At 39.7% G+C, this 20,824-nt stretch overlaps 1 long non-coding RNA gene across 1 annotated transcript in view; it reads right to left on the bottom strand.

Moving 5' to 3' along the window:
* Positions 1 to 20,477, bottom strand: part of LOC118651533 — a 39,078-nt gene extending 18,601 nt beyond the window's left edge. The window contains exons 1-3 of the long non-coding RNA XR_004966290.1: positions 20,201 to 20,477; positions 19,670 to 19,744; positions 15,681 to 15,785 (exon numbers count right to left, since the gene is read on the bottom strand). This is a non-coding gene — a long non-coding RNA (uncharacterized LOC118651533). The remainder of the gene's footprint in view (positions 1 to 15,680; positions 15,786 to 19,669; positions 19,745 to 20,200) is intronic.
* Positions 20,478 to 20,824: the final 347 nt, after the last annotated feature.

The raw sequence follows: 20,824 nt of genomic DNA, 5'->3' as shown, positions 1-20,824 counted from the left end.
AGGACAGCCATCAGAACCACAATCGTGATATAATAATAATAATAATAATAATAATAATAATAATAATAAATAATACAAAAAGCCCACAAAAGAAAAATAAGTAAACTGTTCTAAGCCACTGAGGTTTAGAGTTGTTTTTTCTTAAATGTTTGTACTGTGACCTCATCTAGATAACCCTAACTAATACAGGTTCATAATTAACAATGGAATCCAAAGTAAAGATGAGAGAATAAAGCTCTTTTTATTTTTTTCTTGATAACGTCCTATCAGTTTAAACAACATTGCTTCTCTATTTTTACCCAAACCTAAATTCTTGGATTCATATCCTTTGCATATTAATCTACCGTATATATCAGTAGGTGAGTTAGGATTTAAAAGAAGGCCCTATTTTCATTTGTTTACTTAAGCATTGGTCCGTCACAAATTTGTACAGAGAAAGGACCAACTTGAAAACACAACAGGAAAAAGCAGATGCCAAGAGCCCAGAGAATGTCATGTTATGTTTCTTCATTTTTCAGCTGAGTTTATTTTTCTGTTTCTGAATTTAGAGAAGTCTGAGCGTATGCTCCCAAAAGGAGGAAAAATAAATATCCAGACATCTCGGCAAAGCAAAAATCCAAGAAATCAAAACAAGCCTTCAGCCTTCTGATAAATGAGAACAGGCTGATCCCCACCAGAAGTGGCTGGGGGTGGGGGGGGAGGGGTTGGGGGAGCATCAGGCTCTGACTCCATCCCCTGGGCATCACAGCTGATGAGTGCAGCCCAAAGGCTATTTGGATGAGAGGCAGTTTGGGGCAGTTTACGGAGGCTAGATTATCAATGTGTCCATTTATGACCATCCAGCCCGGGCTCCAACCAGCTCTGTGGTCACAGTTAAAGGAAGGAACGAACCTGTCCCTGAAAACTCCTCTGACTCTGACTAGTTGTTAAAGAGCAGCAATAAACACATTTGTTGTGTGTTGCTTCCTGCTCTGGATGCTTTCCTACCATTTGGAGAAGTGTGTACACATGCGTCCAGTAACGATGGCACAGGCTTTTATACCCAGAGCTTCCTGTTGGGTCCCCCCCCCCCCCCCCCGCCATAACGCTGTGACTATCAGAGGTATATAGGCCTCTGAGTGCTCAACTCTCACAGATCACTCTGTCATTAGAGACCTCAAGCCTTCCCCCACAAAAAAACATATTCAAAGCAGATGTTGCCCATTATTCTTTTTCTGCATTAAAGAGATGAAGCAGTGACATTTGGATTACCTTTCTGCACCAACACGTATTAGCTGACCAGGAAAAATTATTTATTCCTCATTAAAATTGGCTACCCAGAAACCCTAGATGTCATATCCATGACTTTGTACTACATCAGGGAGACTTATGGCAAGATGTGGCACTAAATGACCCGAGTGACAAATTGTGTCTTCATTGGCCTAGGAAGAAATCTCATGTTTTGGATTAGATGGCTTATTTTAGGTCACAAAAGGGGGCCGGTTAATTAGCCAAGGCATCAAGGGATTTGACGGCCCTTAATTAAGTGGTCACTTTTGCAGAGCTCTTTATTTAAAAAAACCTTGTTTTCTCATAATTTAACACTGTAATTGCTGGGAGGAAATGCTGCTATAGCTTAAAGTCTATCTACCCTACTGCCTACTGCCAAGTGTAAAATGCTGTTCAGGAAATTAAAGGAAGCTCAGTAAACAAAGCTGGATTCCAATGCTCAGGGAAGCCTTTCCATGGAAAAGCTGGGGCTGTAAGTCCCCTATCAATACTCCTGGAAATTAGAGGGTGAGAGCTGACTTAGAATTATAGATAGACAGCCCAGCCCACATGGATCAGTGGTTGAGCATCCACCTTTGGACCAGGAGGTCACGGTTCAATTCCTTGTTAGGGCATGTGCCTGGGTTGCAGGCTCGATCCTCAGTGTGGGGCGTGCAGGAGGCAGCCTATCAATGATTCTCTCATCGTTGATATTTCTATCTCTCTCTCCCTCTCCCTACCTCTTTGAAATCAATAAAAATATATTTTAAAAAATTATAACTAGACATAACAAAAGAGACAATTTGTATTTGTAGTTCAGGCAGCTCATTTTTATTTGGGAAAAATATACCATGCCAAAATTGTCTTATTGGCAAAAGAAAAATAATTTAGAAATACAGGAAAGATTCCTTTTCTGCCCTTCCTCAAGGTGTCTAAGTGAGGAACACATATCCCACAGTCATTCAAATATATTATCCCTATTTCACAGATGACAAAAATATTAAATGAATCTTTTATATTCTCAGGATACTAGAATCTGCTTCTTTTGATCTGCAAGGCCGATATCCTTAGCTTATTTTTCTTTGCATGTCCTGGTTTATGAATGATGTACTGGCTCTTGGCCTGAATCCTGAGACCTCATTTACTTGGGTCAATGGTTATATTGCTCTCTACTTTATTCTCACTGGTAAAACAAAACAAAACATGATGGTAGAGTCAAATTTTATATTACAGCTATTAAGAGATACAATTGACATTTTTCAAAGTGCTTGAAGAACTTTGGATGAAAGGAAATGCAAGAAACACTGTTGTTTGTTCTTTTGCATATTTTACGGGTTTAAATAAAGCCTCCTCTTCATGGAAGAGTATTAGCTGCTAAGAGTGACAAGGCATTTTCCTTAGGAATCTAGAGGACTTGAAAATAGATTATATGGTATTAAAATGCAGAAAATGGTGCTTTTTTGAAGTATATGAAAAGGATGTTTCAGACATGGTAATTTTGGAAATACTGGTATACTTCCTGCACAAAGAAAGGGTCTTAGAGTTGAGTCTCCAGATAGAAAATTGACATCTCAACGTTTGGTTCTATGCACACTTGCTGAGACGTTCTCCTCACTTCTTTCTGTTCATACCTTTTTGCAGCTTCCCCCATCATGGCATGCTTGCCCATTCATTTTGCCCATTCTATCCAACTCATTGAGCCATGTTGGTGCACCTGCCTGTCATTCCTTCCTAGAGTTCTCAGGTCCTCAGTAAGCTCTCCTTTTGGAAGCAATTATTTACCAGAGTCCTTCCTGCATCTTTATACATATTTATTCTAATGTTCTTTTTTCATGTGTTAGTTTTATCTCTCTAATGTCATCAGAAGCTCATTGAAGCAAAGATCATATTCATCCTGCCTCTAGTTCTATTATGGAATTTTATTATTTTTTTCATCATACAGACTAACAGTTAAAGTTAGCCACTGATTACATTCTCTAGATCCACTAGGATGGAGTAAAGAGAAAGAAAAGGTTTTCCAATATCCTAACAAGGAAAATTAGTCTCTATTTCAACAAGGACAAATTGTTGCAATTTAGGGGTTCAGAGAAATGGACCTTCCACTGGCTGATTTCTGACTGGTTTCCTTGAACTATGGCAGAGGAATCACTTTATTGGTGTCAAAATGGGCACTTGGTTGTAGAAGTATCTTAGGCAGCCTTGGTGATGGGGTTATATGTGGTAGAGCCCTGTATGGCCTCCATCTTTATGACTCTGTTAAGAAAGCACTAGGCTGCCTGGGAAAGGAATATGATTAATAACTACTAACTGGACTGTCCTGTCCACATGGAGAAACTGGGGAAAAGACCACAGGAGGGGTCAGAGTCTCACCATCTCCACTGTAAGGGAAAAGGGGATCAGTACATTAATACCTGGCTATTCTATATTAGCTAGACCTCCTTCTGCGTTGAGAGTAGACTCTTGTCACGATGTACCAAATTTTCAGGCCTGGACCCCTTCTGAGATGTGCATTCACATATCCCTTTCTCAAAGTTTCTCATCACCAACTCCCATTATTCTTCTTTCCAAGTTCTTGATCATGGAGACGGATCAGTGGCCATTTTCAGGAATTAAAGGAGTTCACTCCCTTGAACTTGCTCTTCTAGGCAAAGTAGAGAATAAAATGTCCACTTAAGATTATTCAGGTTACCCCTGACAAAGACTTCTATTCCACAGCACTCCCCTTTTGCCTAGTGTCTGCCTATATCACCTCTAGGCCAGCCAGACTGGGCAATTCAGGGATAACTTGATAAGAAGCAACCTTTAGAGGCTTTCTAATTGTACCAGTCTCTCCAGTTTCCCCACAGGGGAGAGAGGAGTTGAACCAATGGATTCCACTAAACCATGACTTCAAGGGCTAAAGGCCATTATGGGGATTCTGGCAGGTATTGAGGATGTCGATTTCATCTTCATACCGAGAAACACGGGGAATAATTACAGGATTTGTTTGAGTCCCATTGTACCCACTGCAAGGGGATCAGAGAATTGACACCTGGTCAAAAGAAAGACTGCCAAGTGAACCCATGACAAGTTTCATTCTGAGATTGTAGGTCTGAGTATCCAGAAGTCCCAGGATTTCCTTTCTACCGAGATAAAGGACACAGTATAAGTGCACAGTGGTAAAATGAGGGCTATTCCTGAGATGCACCCAGACTTTCTTTTATTCACACTGCTCTGGGCCTGAGAACTAACTTGAGTCTGATGCTTGATAGATTCCATGATTCTAGTGGGGCGCTTGGTCAGGCTTCTGTCACAACCGGAGGTTCTGCTTATCACATAAGGCCATCAGCCTAATACCTATATCCCTGAAGGTCAGAGCATTTTTCTGAGATCTGATATCCAAATTAGGCACTCTGACTATTATTGTCATTATACCCGAATTTCTTCCCATTTCCTCTTCTCCATTTCAATTGAATCCTCTACAATCAACAGTTGCTGACTACTAAACCCAGGTATTAAGCACATTTTAAAGACTGGATTGTTTCTTTCCCTATTTTTTTTCCCCATTGAGGGACTGGTAAAAAAGTATGTTGAAAACTCCAATCTAGTTTAACTGTCTCCAAAGTCCTTTAAGTCCCCCTTTCACATAAAGTAAGGACTTTTCTGCCCTGGCCAGTTTGCCTCAAATGATGAGAGCTCGCGGACTTGGTGAGAACTGGGTATGTTGAGTTCAGGAAGAAAGAGTTGTCTGGCTTGGATAAACTGAGTGGATCTCTACTGAGGACAAAAGAAGCAGAGCAGGATAGGCAGGAAATGTGATGAAATTAGCTTCAGACATATTCAGTGTTAGGTGCTTATTAGTTTTTCTTGTAAAGAATCTCAGGGAAAGTTTGGGTATTATGTTTTTGTATAGAAACTCCATAGCATATGGAGAGAACTGAGGTGTGAGTTCTTCATTCCTAATCAAAGCATGTCATCTCTGACTGTTTTTCCTTCTCTTGAGACATAAAGTGATTTCACACAGAAGATCTAGGAACCGTTCTACTAACATTGGTCCAATATTGCATATGAACTGGAATCCTCATATATGGAAACCTGTTATGGCTAGTCATTTTTTACCAGCTTGGCCAAATTTTCTAGGTACCAGTAGTTGTCAGGAACTTGAAAAGTTAAAGAATGTGGGATAAGCTTGTACATAGTACAATTCTTCACAAACTGGATGTCTCTAAAGCAGTTTCCCTTTCTGATAAGTGGATTTGAAAATTCAGCTTCACCCTTTAGGGATCTCAGATGCAATTTCTTCCCTGCAGCCTAATTGCATCATGGCACTCTTGATTTTGAAGCTAACAAAACTTTTGCCAAGCACAATCTACTTCTAAATATTTTCTCCTAGCCCCTGAAAAAAAGCTGAAAGCTTCATCTTGCGGTTCCCTTAGTAACTCCACAATGCTGTCATTAAGAATGGCCCTGAATTCTGTTTTGGCTGCTGGTCCCCATCGCTGATCTTTAGCATTCACAATCCCTCACAGAGGAAGCATGAGAAAAAATGTGGTGTATTGTGAAAACTTGTGTTTCATTCATCATATTCTACCTTGGTGCATAAAGAAGCTTGACCTGTAACCACCACGCAAAGCAACTTTGGGTCTTAATATATGTTTCACAAAAAATATTTCTAGTGGTTGAACTTTTTTGGCTAATGAAAAAGGTTTGTAATTGATTTCTTTAAAAAGTCTATGCAGTATAATTCTTTTGGTGTTAATGCCTGGCAACAGTTTTGGAGAGGGAGAATGGATTCTGGCTTGGCTGGAATTTATAGATTGCAAGCACAATCTGAGAAAGGGCTATTCCCATGTTCTCCATCTCAAAAAGATCATCACGTGATGCTACCCCCACCAAGCCAGGATGCTGAGAGCCACGAGAAAAGTAGCCAAGAAAAACATTCCCCTTTTTCATTTCCTTTGGATTCAACTTGTTCTGAAACATCTAGAGACAAAAACGACTTCTGTTGTTTTAGTAGCAGTGTGTGAACAACGCTCTGCTCATACTTTTCTGTAAGCCATGAGCTACATATTCTCTCATTGACCCATATCCAAGAGGTTAAGTCCAAGGTACAACCTGTAGTGCTGAAGTCCCACCACTCCAGTTCTTTTTCAAAAGAGTTTGCTTTTTTTTTTTTAAAAAAAAAAAATATGTATATTTTTATAAATTTTTTCTGGAAATTTTCTTTGGAAATGTGTTGGGGAGCATGGTAATGGAAGGCGTCTTTGCATCTATTCTGGATCAAATGTATGGTTTTTAAAATGAACTTATGTTTATAGCTAATGGTTCATAGAGGTGTATTTTTGGACTATACATCGTAGCATGAAATAATGTCAGAGAGCTTTAGCCAGCCTGTCTAATTCAGCTTTGTCTATGTACTCATACCACTGCTTAGGGTCATTCCAAGGTCAGTCTTGGATTTTTACATCCCAGCCACTTTCTGTAAGGCTCTAAAAGCTGGTCTGCATCTCAAAAGTGAGTTTTTCTTTCTGTTGAGTGTCACTGAACCACAAAGAACAACTAATACGAAAGGCCATGCAAATACTATATTCTAGGTACAGCACCAAGCACTCTACTTGCTTAATCTTCTTTCATTGTGCACAAGGGCAAGGGGTCATGATGTCATGATGTGCTGCTGCCCAGGATGCTCAGCTGGGAGCAACGTTTGGGTATGGTGTTCGCTTGGGTCATGGGAGGAAAATGTGAGATGCTGAAGCTGGAAAGGTAAGCTAGCTGACCGTTAAAAGATACCCATGACCCATGCTAATTACCCCAGCCCACAGAGATCCCTTTCTCCCCAATTCTTCTCTTTTCTTTGGTCCTTATCTTCTCATATTTCCTTCTTTCTTTAGTTTCCGTTGTTTCCTTTGCCAGTGACTATGAACCCTCAACTTCCCGGACTCCCTCGGGCTCCGTATCACTGTCCATTGGTTTTGATTGCTCTGGCCATGCCCACTCTAGTCAGCCTGTTTGGTGTGAACTGTGTCAGTGCAGCTGGGCTACACACACCATTGTTTTTTCCTTACAGGGCTTGTGAAAGCAGATATTTGGGTAGAACCATATTCTGTTCCCGAAACATCCTAGCATGCTACACATCTTGACACAATCTTCCCTTGAGCCATATTTTGAGCAGAAAGGTTAATATCCTGTGACCTTGGTGTTCTTCACTATAATCCCCAGGAAAATTGAGAAAGGCCCACTATGAGAAAACAGATGCTATAAGGTTTTTTAGATAAAAGCAGGAGACTAGAAATATTCAACTTCTATGTTTTTTCTCAAAAAATATTAAAAAACAAAAACTTGGGTATATTTTCAGCTGATGATCACAGCTGTCAAAGTTAAGAAAGAACTAAAGCTCAAGAAAGATGGGCAGATTAAAAGAGTGATAGGTTAAATATTCAAATTCATCTATTATTTCTGAGAGTATCTCTGAATCACGGTCAATCATGGTGAGGATAGCTGGACTGCACATGTCTTGTGGAACATATAGAGTGGAACAAATATATATCCTGAGGTTATAATATGAACTTGGGTTCTACTCCTGCTAAAATGATAGCTCTGGATTACTGAGGCCATGGTTTGTGGGGACTTAGAAGCTGTGATCACTAAAATGCACTTTCACTTAGAATCTACACTACACCAGCTGCATTTCTTATTTTGGAAAGTACTAAGTTGGTTGATCAGGAGATGCATAAAAATTTTGTATTCCTGAATGTCATTTGACAATCTCAATGAAGGCTCAGGAGTACAGGCTCTGGAGTCTTTGAGAGAGAGCTAAGTTGAAATCCCCATGTTACCACTGTCTGACCAATCATCTTAATCACTACATGACTTACTTCATAGTTATTATAAAGACTAAATGAATTAATGCATATAAACCTCTTAGAAAAACTCCTAGCATTAATAGACTCATAATACATGTTAGCTGTTATCATCATCATGTTGTGGATGGTACCTTTGTATACCATTGAAGAAATGTGGGCAGTACCATGTGTTCCACGTAGCTCCTGATGAGTGGTGGGCCTAAAGAGAGTTGCTTGTTTCATTGATATCAACTGCAAGTGGGGCTCTCTCATTTGTATTCTTGGCTCCAACTCTGTGGACATTTTGCTAGTGATTTTCATTATAATATAGGAGAAGTACTTACCAAACTTATAGCTGAAGTAAAGTGAAGGCAGAATAACTATATTGAATACTAGAGCTGAAATTTAAAAAGAAATGAGGGAGTTAAAAAGATGACCCCAAATTCACAAAATGTAGTTTAATAAGCCTAAGTGCAAAGCCTTATACTGAGATTCCAAAAATTAGCTGTGCTATTCTAGAGTAAGAATATTGGATTCAGGAATAATTCATATCAAAATTAGGAATAAAACACTTTATGAGTCACTATAACATAAGGGTGTTCAAAAGCTAGTGCCATGTTAGATTAATTAATATTACAAAATGGTCATCCTTGCACTGTGCTCCGAGCTGGTCAAATCCTTGGGGAACACTATACTTGGTTTCAGGTCAGAAGAGATTAGAAGAGACATTGGCATGTAAGAACTCTACAGGAGAGTGTAAGCAAGATGGAAGTCAAGACACTTGATTCATAGTTATTATAAAGACTAAATGAATTAATGCATATAAACCTCTTAGAAGGTACCATTAGGTTGAAGAAATTTGGGATAACTGGCCTGGAAAATAGCAGTAGTCAAGGATTTAGGAGACCTATTGTTAATTACTTGAATAACTTAATGGGAAACAGTGGGTAAATGTATTGTATTGAACCTCAAAGAGCAAAAGTAGTATATATGTGTCAAAATCACTGTAAAGTGGATTGCATTTAATGATTAGGAAGTACTTTGTTCAACATAGGAATGTCTAAAAGTATAAGGAATCACCTGTAGAGTAGTGAGCTTCTTGTCACTTGAAATATTCGAATGCAGTAAAAAAGACCTCATTGTTAGAGAGGAGATTGGACCAGATTAAGATTCTCTCTGCCCTAAGATTCTTTAATTCTCAACCCAGTAGCCCTTCTTCTCTACTGAACCAGCTGTGAATAAGGAGACAAATTTGACTATGATGCTAAATTGAGTGACTAACTGAGCTGATCCCTTAGGAGTGAAGGCAGAAATGCAGCCAAACAAAACACAGAGCCCTGGCAATACTGCCCTCCACAGTAACCTCCCCTAGAGAAGTACCAGTAAGAGTTAAAAATAAAACAAAACAAGGGGTTCCCACAGGAAAACACACTCAGAACAGACAAAATCCCAAAGATCTTGTTTAAGAATTGTGTAAAGAAATCCAAGAGATGTGAAGAGGGTGGGTAGTGAGATGAATAGTTTGCAATGAGCCATGAAACTAGGTCCAGAATAAGTAGATAGAATCAGTGTTAACAATACAAATAAGGAGAAGAACAACTAACTTATACAGTAGTAAGATATGGAAGGCGAGGAATGCTGGTGGAGCATAAAAACTGGAAAAGGCAGACTTAATCTTCCTGAAGGAAATTGGCCCATGCTCAGAGGTACCGAGAGGGATAGAGCTGGGTGGACTTTCATTTGATTCCTTTTGGAAGAGTGCCTGGAGGTGTGGCTATTCTCTCTCTCCCTTTACCTGCCAGAGATAGAGACAATATGCAATTCTAGCTGAGAAGATGCATATTATTAGCCATTCAAAGGGAGGAGAAAATAAAACCAATTCAAAAGAAAGATCAGTTAAAAATTGTTTGGAGCAATAATTGCCTCCTGCATTCTGTAAGAAAGGGATGTTTTCAGAGACAAGAGTTGCTTAACAAAGGTGAATTAGTGAGGAAGATGCCAAAAGTGATCACCTAAGCAGCAAAGAATTTGGAGACTGGTTTAAGAAGCCTGGATGGAGGAAGGATAACTCTCAACCGATGCCAGGGCTAGGAAGTTCATTAATAAGGGAAAGGGGGCAAGTGGAATAGATATAATCTACTTACAAGAAAGTGAAGTTAATAGACAAACTAAAGGAAGGCAGGTGTGTAATGGAAAGAGAAGCAATTAACTTTGAAATGGCAGGATTTGTGGGGGGGAAGTAAGCAGACTGAATAATTTTTTTGGAACAGGAAAAGAGGGAGGTGATGGAAAGGCCGATAATTACAGGGTGAGAAGAATGTTTTCTTTCAGGATACAAAAGATGTTAGGAGACCTGGCAGGGCGCAGTGGGGGCTGCGGGGGGGGGGGGGAGGTGGAAGATGGCTCTGAAACAAACATGCTGAAATGGAATCTTCAAATTCAGGATGATGGATTAGGATGCAAAGTCAACAGCAGACATTAGTTTATTGAGTTCCTAACATGTTGTAGGCCCTATCTTCCAATAAAGGGTACTTTTTTTTTTCTGAGAAGCTCAGGTGAGTTTAATAAATAATAATAATAATAATAATAATAATAATAATAATAAATGTTTATAGAGTGCTTCCTATTTGTCAAGCCTCATGATAAATGATTAGCATATTTAATAGTCACAATAATTCTTGAAGATGGGTGTTAATACTACTAATATTTCCCTTATATAAATAAACAAATGTAGAAAGAGAATCTTGTTTAACACAATGAGAAATGGGTGAATTGGGAGATGAATTTGGGCACTTTGACTCCAGAATCTATGATCTTAACTCCTATTCTAGTCTGCATCTTGGGCATAGGTACATTTAATGGCGTCATTTTAGGGTGCTTAAAGTTTCTGTTACCCTCAAATATCTCTTCTGAGTAACATGTAGTACATATAATTCCGCCATTAGACATCTGTCATTTAGGGTAGATTTATTGTGAAAGAGGAAAGTTTAATTATTACTGACCACTGACTTTGGAGAATCGATCTCCATTCATTCAACAACCATTTTCTGAGTATTTACTAAGGTGCCAGAATGGTGCCATACCTTAGGGATGCAGAGATAAATTAAATGTGTTTTCCAACCTGAAGCCCTGCATGTTGAGGATACTGTCCAGCCCCCCTGGTCCAGGCTGCTCCCATCTCTCCCCTGACTCCTGCAGATCTTCTGAACTGGTCCTTCAACTCTAAGCCCTCATTAATTCCCATAGTTGTCAATTTAAATCAGTGGTTGGCAAACTGCAGCTCGCGAGTCACACGTGGCTCTTTGGACCCTTGAATGTGGCTCCTCCACAAAATACCACATGCAGGCATGCACATACAGTGCGATTGAAACTTCGTGGCCCATGCGCAGAAGTCAGTATTTTGTGGAAGAGCCACACTCAAGGGGCCAAAGAGCCGCTTGTGGCTCGCGAGCCGCAGTTTGCCGACCACTGGTTTAAAGGTACATCTCCACTCGTCTCTCCCTTTTGGGATCCTTTGCTGGCTTCCTGCAGCTCTTGGGATTAAGACCCAAATCATTCAAAGGGCCTACAAAGCCTGATGGGATCTGGCCTCTCTCTAACTCTCTAGATTAACCTTGCTCTTCTCTGACGCTTACTCTACCAATGTCTCCATGATATGGTTCTTCCCACATTACTTTTGCTCACTTAATTGCTATTCATTTTTTTAGATCTCCTTTCCCCAAGCTGTCTTCACTGAGCACCCCTCCTACATACCAAGTCATCTTCCCCTCCCCATTGCATCTTGTAGCTCCCTGTGATTTTATCTTCCAAGCACTTATCACAGTTGGTGTGGTTATTTGATTAATATCTGGCTCTCACAGTAGACTCCATTAGGACAGGGATTCTGCTTTACTCTCAATTGTATTTTCACATAAAGGAAGTGCACATTAAAGATTTATTGATTGTGTTGAAGAATCTTCTCTTCTTGGAAAAGATCCCTACTTCCTTTGCTACCGATTCTGCAGTCTCTCCTTCACTCACTGTGTATATTTAGGTATGGCTTCTATTGCCTCATGGCTTGAACATATGGTTATATCTCTGTTTTTCTTATATCTACTAAACTCTACTGTCTGCTCTCCTCTCTGTATATTTGACACTTAAACCCCTAAGGGATTCTTCTAATGGTTCAATTGGTTATTATCTAGTATAGAGAAGCATTTGGGGCATTTAAAAAATATTTTTTATTGATTTTAGAGAGGAAGAGAGAGAGGGAGAGAGAGAGAGAAATATCAATGATGAGATCACCTACTGGGGATCAAGCCTGCAACCCAGGCATGTGCCCTTGACTTGAATTGAACCCAGGACCCTTAAATCTGCCAGACCAACGCCCTATCCACTGAGCCAAACCAGCCAGGGCTGGGGCATTTCTTTCAAGCTTTTTTACAAGCTGCAGGAAGGCCCATACGTGGCCTTGCTTCAGTCAGCTGCCAATTTCTGATCCAAACAGACATGGTCAAGGTAACAAGGGTCATGGAGTACAAATCACTGAAATCGATATGGAAGGGATTTCCTGTACCGTCTTTGTTGAAAGGAGTCTTCCACGTGGCAGGCGTTCAGAGCCAGCACCCAGCACAGCATTTGGAAAATATTACACATGTAATAAGTAATCATTGAACAATGAATGGTATAATAAATGAAAAATAACTGGGTTGAGGGGAATCTAAATAGTAATGTCAGAACTTGGACTATAATGAGAGCTCCTATCTCCTGATCACCTTTCCATAACTCTTTTGACTACACCATTTTGCATCTAATGATAAAATAATGAAATAATTACAAGGCTGACAAGTAGAGAAAGCAGACTCTGAATACAGTGTTAACATATTGTAGAAGACTTTTTTTTAATAGTTGGTTTTCTTTTTGCTTTGTTTCCTTGCTTCCCTTGTTTAGTATTACTCCCTTCTAACTCTGAAAGTCCCTTATAGATAAGTGTGGGTCAGGCTTTCTCTGGAAGGAGAAGGTCATCTTCCCACCATGTACCTCTTTCTGGAACACCTACCTGCCCACATCACTTGGCCATAGTTTTGGGGCCCTTTGTGTCCCCTGGTACAAATTATGGATGGAGTTTTTCTGGATTCTAAAACTTATGAGTATAATAAAACCATATTCCATGGTAATAATTAAAAACAATTTAAATAAGGGAAAAGAAGAGCTTGCTTGATTTTATATTTTAAATGAACTTTGGACTCGGCAAGTTAAAAAAATTTGTATGCTCATGTCTAGTAATAAGAAGTGACACACAGGCAAATCTCCATCTGCGATTGGAAATTGAAGCCATTCAACAATTTATATTTTTACAATGATTTTGTGGATATTTAACGAACTATAGAAATGTTCCCTGAAAGTATAGTCTTAATGATTTTGTGGATATTTAAGAAAAACTAGCTTATTGGGGTATTCATTAGGAACAGCTTATCCTGCATTATGCAACCACTTGACTGTCCTCTTTCTCAAACTGTAGAGACATAGAAGGAATACACTTAGCTTGTCCTTTTGGACTCTTCTCCCTTGAGTTTTGTTTTGTGGGAATTCTGAAGTTGCTCTTGACAGTTAACCTTACATTTTTTTTTTCCACAAGGGAGTAAACTCAAGCACAGCCTTTGGGGCAATAGTGGACTTTTGTTCTTTTATTGAAAGCCTCTGGGATTGGTGGCTGATGAATCACTCCTAGTCAGATCCACAGACAAAAGCTCTTCTGATTGGTTGTCACTGGGTCAAGTTTCCTATCCTGCCTTATCTCTGTCACATCCTTGTAGACTAACAACAGGACTGGGTGTAGGGCCGTGTTAGTTAGAGAGAGATAGTGTGGTTTAGCCTGAGCCTTTGCCTGGTACCAGTGATGCCAAGTGAGACAAGAGATGGAAAAGCACTTTGCACAAACCAAAGTGCTATATACAGTGAAGGATACAGCAGACAAGAAAGAATGCTACCTGCAGATAGGAGCAGTGTGACTTTGAGAAGCTAAGGAATTTGAATAAATTCTGTGTCAGGCTACTTTGATTGAAGTGGCTTTGCAAACACAAGCTGGACATAGTGAGCATTTAAAAAATATGGGCTATTGCATCTGAAAACGAAGTTATATTAAGACTACAGGCCCAATGCACAAAATTCATGCAAGGGCCTTGGACCTCACAGCTCTGGCTGCCTCGGCCGGCCCTCGCAACTCTGGCTTTGTCCGGAAGGTAGTCCGGATGGTCGTTCTGCTGTTTGGTCTAATTAGCATATTAGCTCTTCATTATAGAGAATAAAAGGTGCCCCTGGGTTAAAAACATGATAGAAAAGGACAGTTAGCTACTGCATGTGCAGTTTCTGTACTTGCTAACAGAATATGCAGGCTCCAAAAAGAGCACATTTAACAAAATGTGTCCCAACTATCTCATTTGAGAGGAGGATATTGAAATCCAAGAGGCTGAGAGCCTTGCTTAACGCCACCTTGCAAGTTAATGGTAGAACCACAATTAGAACTCAGACCTTCTGACCCCTAGTTTGTATATTATGAAATGAGTGCTGGCCTAGGTGTGTGAGGCCTGGATTCAAGTCCTGGCTGAACTACTTACTATGTGCTCTTGCAGCTTTCTCACCCTACAGTATGGCAATAAATGACCCTACTCTGCTTGCTTCCCAGGTCGACTGTAAGGGTACTATATGCCAAAGTATTTTGCCAAGAGTTACATAAGTGCAGGGTTATGTTGCCTTTGTTTGCTTAATTCAATACTATCTGTTTGATAAAACCCAACTTTGTAAATAACAATAGTGGAGAGGAAAACCTGTTTTGTCATTTTCTTTGAACCTTTAGAGTCTGACAGTAGTGCTGGACACACACTATGCATAATAGAACTCACTAAATACTGATTGATTTATTGATGAGCAAGATTTGTGAAATTCAAATATACTGTGACAACAGAACTTATTTTAAAGAAATTTTACTTTCAGAGAATATGTGTAAATGGAACACAACCCATAATTAATATTGCTCATTAATGGCATTTATACAATGGTTATTGAAGAGGTGTTTGTTTTATTTTATTATTATTTTTTTTAATATTCAAGGAGATAAATAATTTCTTGCTTGGCAGGAAATATTCTGTCTTACCAAGTGACAAAATGTGTCCTGGTTTCAGGTTCTGACTCAGACCAGTGTGACTTTATCAAGATATCACCACATTCATCATTGATATCTATTCTTGGTCTTTGTAAACTCACTAGACGTTTATTAAAAAACTGTGGAACAATTGTTATCCTTTAGAAACACATAGATAGACAGCATTCACCACACCACTCTTTTCACAGACTTAGCAAAAACATGCTTTAGAACTGTAAATGTTATAATACAATTATTTTGTTGAGTTGAAATTCACAATATAAAATTAGCCATTTTAATGTGTGCAATTCAGTGGCATTTAGTACCTTTACCATATTATGCAACCATTACTTCTTTGTAGTTCCAAAACATTTGATCACCCCAAAAAGAGCTTTATGCCCATTAGGCAGTCACTCCTCAATCATCTCTCCCCACCCCCCTGCCCCAGCCCCTGGCAACCACCAATTCCCTTTCTGACTCTAAGGATTTACCTGATGATCCAATTTTATTGGCTTATACTGTTCTGTCTGGCAACATCCCCTTTGGCTTCACATTGGTTCTGAGGGAGATGGTCAGTTTGTATTCTCATTTTCAATCTACAAAAATAGAAATAGAATTAAAGAGAAGCTAATTGACTTTCCACTGGCCAGTCAGAGAGGCATTGGCCCTCTGTGCCAGAAATATAATTGACCATGACAAGTTGCATGTGTGCTCAGAAGGGAGAAAACTACAGGGTTAGCATCTGTCCCTTTAGTCATACTAGCCAATCTCAGAATTGTGCTGCTGAGTTATTCCGCTAGAATAGGATGGATGATAATGTTTGTTCATTCATTCATTCAACCTAGAATGAGTGTCTGGAGTTCCTGGACTATGATGCATTGTGAATGATTGCTGTGTGCATGTAAGTCACAGTTCCCAATGCAGCTAGTTTTCTAAGCACTAGTTTCTTGCAAATCATACTAAGTAAATATTCTGTTCTTAGGAATCATTTAAATACATACACACACTTGTTCATTAATATTTAAAAATCAAAGCTCTTTTAACTGGACTAGTGATTTAATTCTAAAATGGCTTTGCAAATGTCTTAACACAGTTTGAGTGCACACAGTGCGCTCATTTCATGTTCTCTCTGGCCTGAGTTGGCTATTGGACTAGTCACTTCAGGGGCTGTTTAAAGGCCTCTTCATCAGCAGCTCTGTCAATGTGCATTTATATAACTTCACTGCAGTCTCCCACTGAAACCGGGCCCTTGATGCCTTGATGTCTAGCCAGTCCTCTTCTGTTTGTGTCACTCATGTGCAGGCATAAGATGTGATGTAAACAGAGGGCTAAGTTTTGAAATGAGGAAAATGGGAGGACCTAGGCAGGTCATTGGTGTTGCTGCAAAAAGTTGTTTTTGGCATGAGTGTGAATTCAACTTAACCCATTATTTGTTTAAAAGAAATCAATTTATACATGGAACTAGGACCTGGGAACCCCCCAGCCCCTCCCTCATATCATGGTCTGGCTGGGCCTTCATGATAAGAAGTTTCAGGTTATTCTATTGAAATGCAAGGGACCAAAGAGTGTTTGTTATCTGTTGCCTTTCAAAGGCCTCTAAGCAGTGAAATAGTATCTGAGAGAGTGAAAGAGACACAAGACCAGACTAGCAGGTGTTGATCCAAAATGAGGTGAAAACACTCACAGCACAAACTCACAGCCAGTATGAATTTATTTTTGTGCCTTCAGGTAGGAAATGCCTTACACATGGAACATCATCTACATTTTTAATCCTATGGGATATGTTTTAAATGTCTAAGGTGTGTGTGCTAGAAGAAACAGTTCATGATTCACCACAACACTGCATTCTTTCTTACAGCAGAGGAAGGATGACATAAAGGCCTACCGAAATTAATAATTTATAGTGTAGGTTGAGAGAATTTCAGTTTTGAAGAGATATGCTGCTATGTGGCTCATAAATAAGGTGTCTTCTCTTATTGAGCCCAAGAAGAGAATGAACTAAACACTTTGAATGAAAGTGTTTCCATTTTTTTGGTGTACCAGGCTCTTGTTTGACCGTACAAAGGAATAAGGAAGTCAAGAGGGGTGCGGGGGGAGGATCTGCAATACTTTCAACAATAAAGATAAATTTTAAAAATAAAATAATTTTTTTAAAAAAGAGAATAAGAGAATCATTCTTTCGGCTGAATATGTACTTGCTTGCTGTAATTTCCACTGAGTTATGGTAATATTTAGGATTCTGCTTCGGAGGTGAATAGTTTTCCCCCCAAATGGCCCTAGGTGTTGAAAACATTTATATTATTCAAAGAAAAGTATTTCTCTATTTTTCCTCTCTGCTCTTCTCTGATGATCACGGTACTTCTCTTTCAAAATCAAACTTAAACATCTCAGGAAGCCTCCTCGATTTAACTCATGCACTGGGCACGCATATACAACGCCACACAGAATTCATTCACATGAGTGGAAATCTTATTGTTGGTAACTTCTTTTGAGGATATTGTTTCAGTTTCTCCAATTAAGCAGATGCTTTCTCAGGATGGAGAGTCCATCCCCACAGTTGGGACCAGGAGAGGCCTGGGCACACAGGGAATACCCAATGCATGTTGAATGGCTCAACTCAAGGCCAATACATATTCTGCTCTCTGCCTTCTCCTTAGAATTTATACATGTGTACCTAAGATTTTTCAGAGTAAAGAATGCTCTTCATAGTCATTGATGGAGGGAGAGAGGGAAGAAAAAAATGAGAGAGGGAGAGAGGGGGAGAGGGCTCAGGAGAGAGGGAAACAGAGAAGGACAAGAAGAATAGGAGGAGGAGGAGAGATTTTATCTTTATATGTTTGTCCCTGCACTGCCCTGTGGGTATGCTAGGCCAGCTTTTATTTTAATATGGAAATAATAACTGGTCACAGTTTCCCTAGGTGATGTCCTAAGTCTACATTGAGAAAGGAGTATGGTTTACACATAAGTTGTTTCTTTGAAAGCATTACAGTTCAGGTAAGTCCTAGGACCTTGGCTGCTCACTAAAAAGTAATGAGAGAAAGAAGGAAAGAAGTCAGTGGTTCCCACTGCCTCATCATGGAGGGATTCAAAGCACCTCTTTAATGCCCCAGGAGGCCCCCAAACCTATAGACAGTTTTCCGAGTTTTATGGCCTTTTTCATATCCTATGATTCCTCCAGCAAAAGAATCTTTTCAAAAGCCTGTCAGAATGTGTCTTCCCTTTCCTCTTTATTTAGTTCAACTCAGCTTAGTTAATTTATTTAATAAATATTTATTGAGAGTTGAATTTTGTGCCAGGCACAGTTTTAGGCCCTAAGGAAAATGTGGCAAACTAGACAGTCTAGTCTGCTCTTACGGAACTAAAATCCCAGTAAGCAGGAGTGCTCTCTGTGGAAGTGGAGTTCTAGAGGTGCTGCAAGGAAAGGGGTTTTCTGAGGCCCCCATGGGAGAGCGGGGTTTTGTGGAAAGCTTTACTGATGGTGTAAAATTAAGGCGGTTTCCTCTCCAAGGTCCCATCTCTGTACGCCTCACCATGGAAAAAAATCCAACTGTGTCTTCAGCAGGGCTAGAATGAAAGTCAGTGTCCAGAATTTCTGTTCCATATTATAATACAGCCCAGTCCAGCATCTGGATAGGTTAGTTTGTGCTCCCAGCTGCAGTCCATTGCATGTGGGCATGGCCATGGGCTGTGCAGCTGCTTAAGGCCACAGGGCTGTGGGAGAGAACAGGCCCATGCATGGGTGAAAGCCACGGAGGGAGAAAGCGAGAGGGAACAAGCAAGAGAGAGGAAGTTCTTTGTCTGGGCATTTTACCCTTCCAAGATTTCTGCGAGTTTGCAGTGGCCCCACCCTTCTAGCCAATTATGTTTTTCCCAGGCTAGACTGACAGCCAAGCACCTTCCCTATGGCACCCCGACTTCACTGCGCATGTGCTCATCTCCCCTTTTGTTGGACCCCTTCCCCCCGGGATCTGCAGGGAATGGACAGGTGGTTCCCTGGGGAGCATGAAGCTGCACCTTCTGGTGAAGCTGCCCAGATGACCATGCTTATAATGTCTGCCCTCCCTCTTGTTCTCTTTATATTGTTAATATTAATAACTAGTTAACTAACAACAATAACAGGAACAGACAAAAATATGTTGGACTGTTTGTCCTCTTCACTTCTGTCTTCTTCAAATTTTAGCTTGAGCCTCACCTCCTCCTTAAAAACTAAATATCAAATTCCTCTATTAAAAGTTCTCATATCATAATTTTACATGTGTTTGTGTGATTACTCGATTAAAGCCTGTATCTGCTTCCACCCAGGAACCTGCAGGAGGACAGAAATGATCCCACTGCATTTCCAGCAGTGAGCACAGTGCCTGGCTGAGGGTAATAAATATTTTTTGAATGATTAGTAAACATAAGTGCAAATTAGATCATATGGCAAAATGAGATAAAGACATGAAAATACTTTTATCTGCGAGAAGACCATTTGACTTACCAAATCTGGGGTTTTCCAGAGATATCAAATATCCTTCTGCTGATATCCTCAGTGAGGTGATGTCTCCTCAGGAACCTTAAGGAAAATTAAAAACAAACAAAACAAGTAAATAAAGTAACATTTTCAATGGAGACTATGATTCATATGCCCCAAACCCCTCTAAAACTCTAGCCAAGATACTCTCTATCCAGTTATCTCTCTTCAAATTTGGTGTTTCAGTGAAGGAAATGTATCTTTTTTCTTTGGCTTGACTCTTTTTTCCAGCCCTGATATCTGGCATAATGCCAGACAATTGTGTTTACTCTAGTAGTCACATGATCCAATAGCTGGGACATTGAATTTAAAAAAAGACTTAAGAGTGTCAGTAAATGAACAACAACAAAAATGTCAAATTTGTTATATTGGACAAATAACTGACCCACATTTCAAGTCCTGAGGATTAAAATTATATGCCTTTTTGAGGTCATGAAACCTCAAGTTAAACACATAAGAGACATTTTCTTTTTTCTAAAGAAAATAAAGTTTTCTCACCTTGATTATTGGTAAGGTTCTAGTTCTGTCATGAAACAATTTCTATAACAGGCACTTTAGTCTTTAACAAAAGATCCTGAAAAAACAAAACAAAAAAACAACAACAAGCTTATTTCTGATTCATTTTGGCTGGCCCTAAATAGTTTCTTTCTTTTATTCTGTTTCATAAAGTGTATTAATCAGCTTCCTATTTCCGAGGGACTTGTGCTAAAATGGAACCCAGCACGCTCTATGTTGATACGCTCTGAAAATTGGTTCACAGGTAAACACAGGTACACACAGGTACTCAGCCTTGCTCTGTGAGGTTGTTAAAGTCACAAGTTGAGAGAATTTTAATCTCCAAGATCGACCTCTTTCAGAAACAAAAGGGGAGGGGGGTGAGGAAAGAAAAAGTACACACCTGCAACCTACTTCTTTTTGAAGCAAAGCCTTTGAACAGATGGAAGATGAGATAGAGAAAGAAAACAGGCCAATTGCCAAGAGAGGTTTGTTTACAATACAGGCAAGTTCCTTCAGAAGTTGATAGGGAGCTGTTGTCATGGAAATGAAGAGAAATATTGCTGCAGGGTTTCACAGAACAAATTCCTACTACAAATGTACCTGGATTTAAAAATGATGGAGATG

Source organism: Myotis myotis, unplaced genomic scaffold (assembly GCF_014108235.1).
Source record: "Myotis myotis isolate mMyoMyo1 unplaced genomic scaffold, mMyoMyo1.p scaffold_m19_p_3, whole genome shotgun sequence".
In the NCBI taxonomy this organism is placed as follows: Eukaryota; Metazoa; Chordata; class Mammalia; order Chiroptera; family Vespertilionidae; genus Myotis; species Myotis myotis.
The sequence above is the reverse complement of the archived record's forward strand: the minus strand, read 5'-3'. Positions and strand labels throughout refer to the sequence as shown.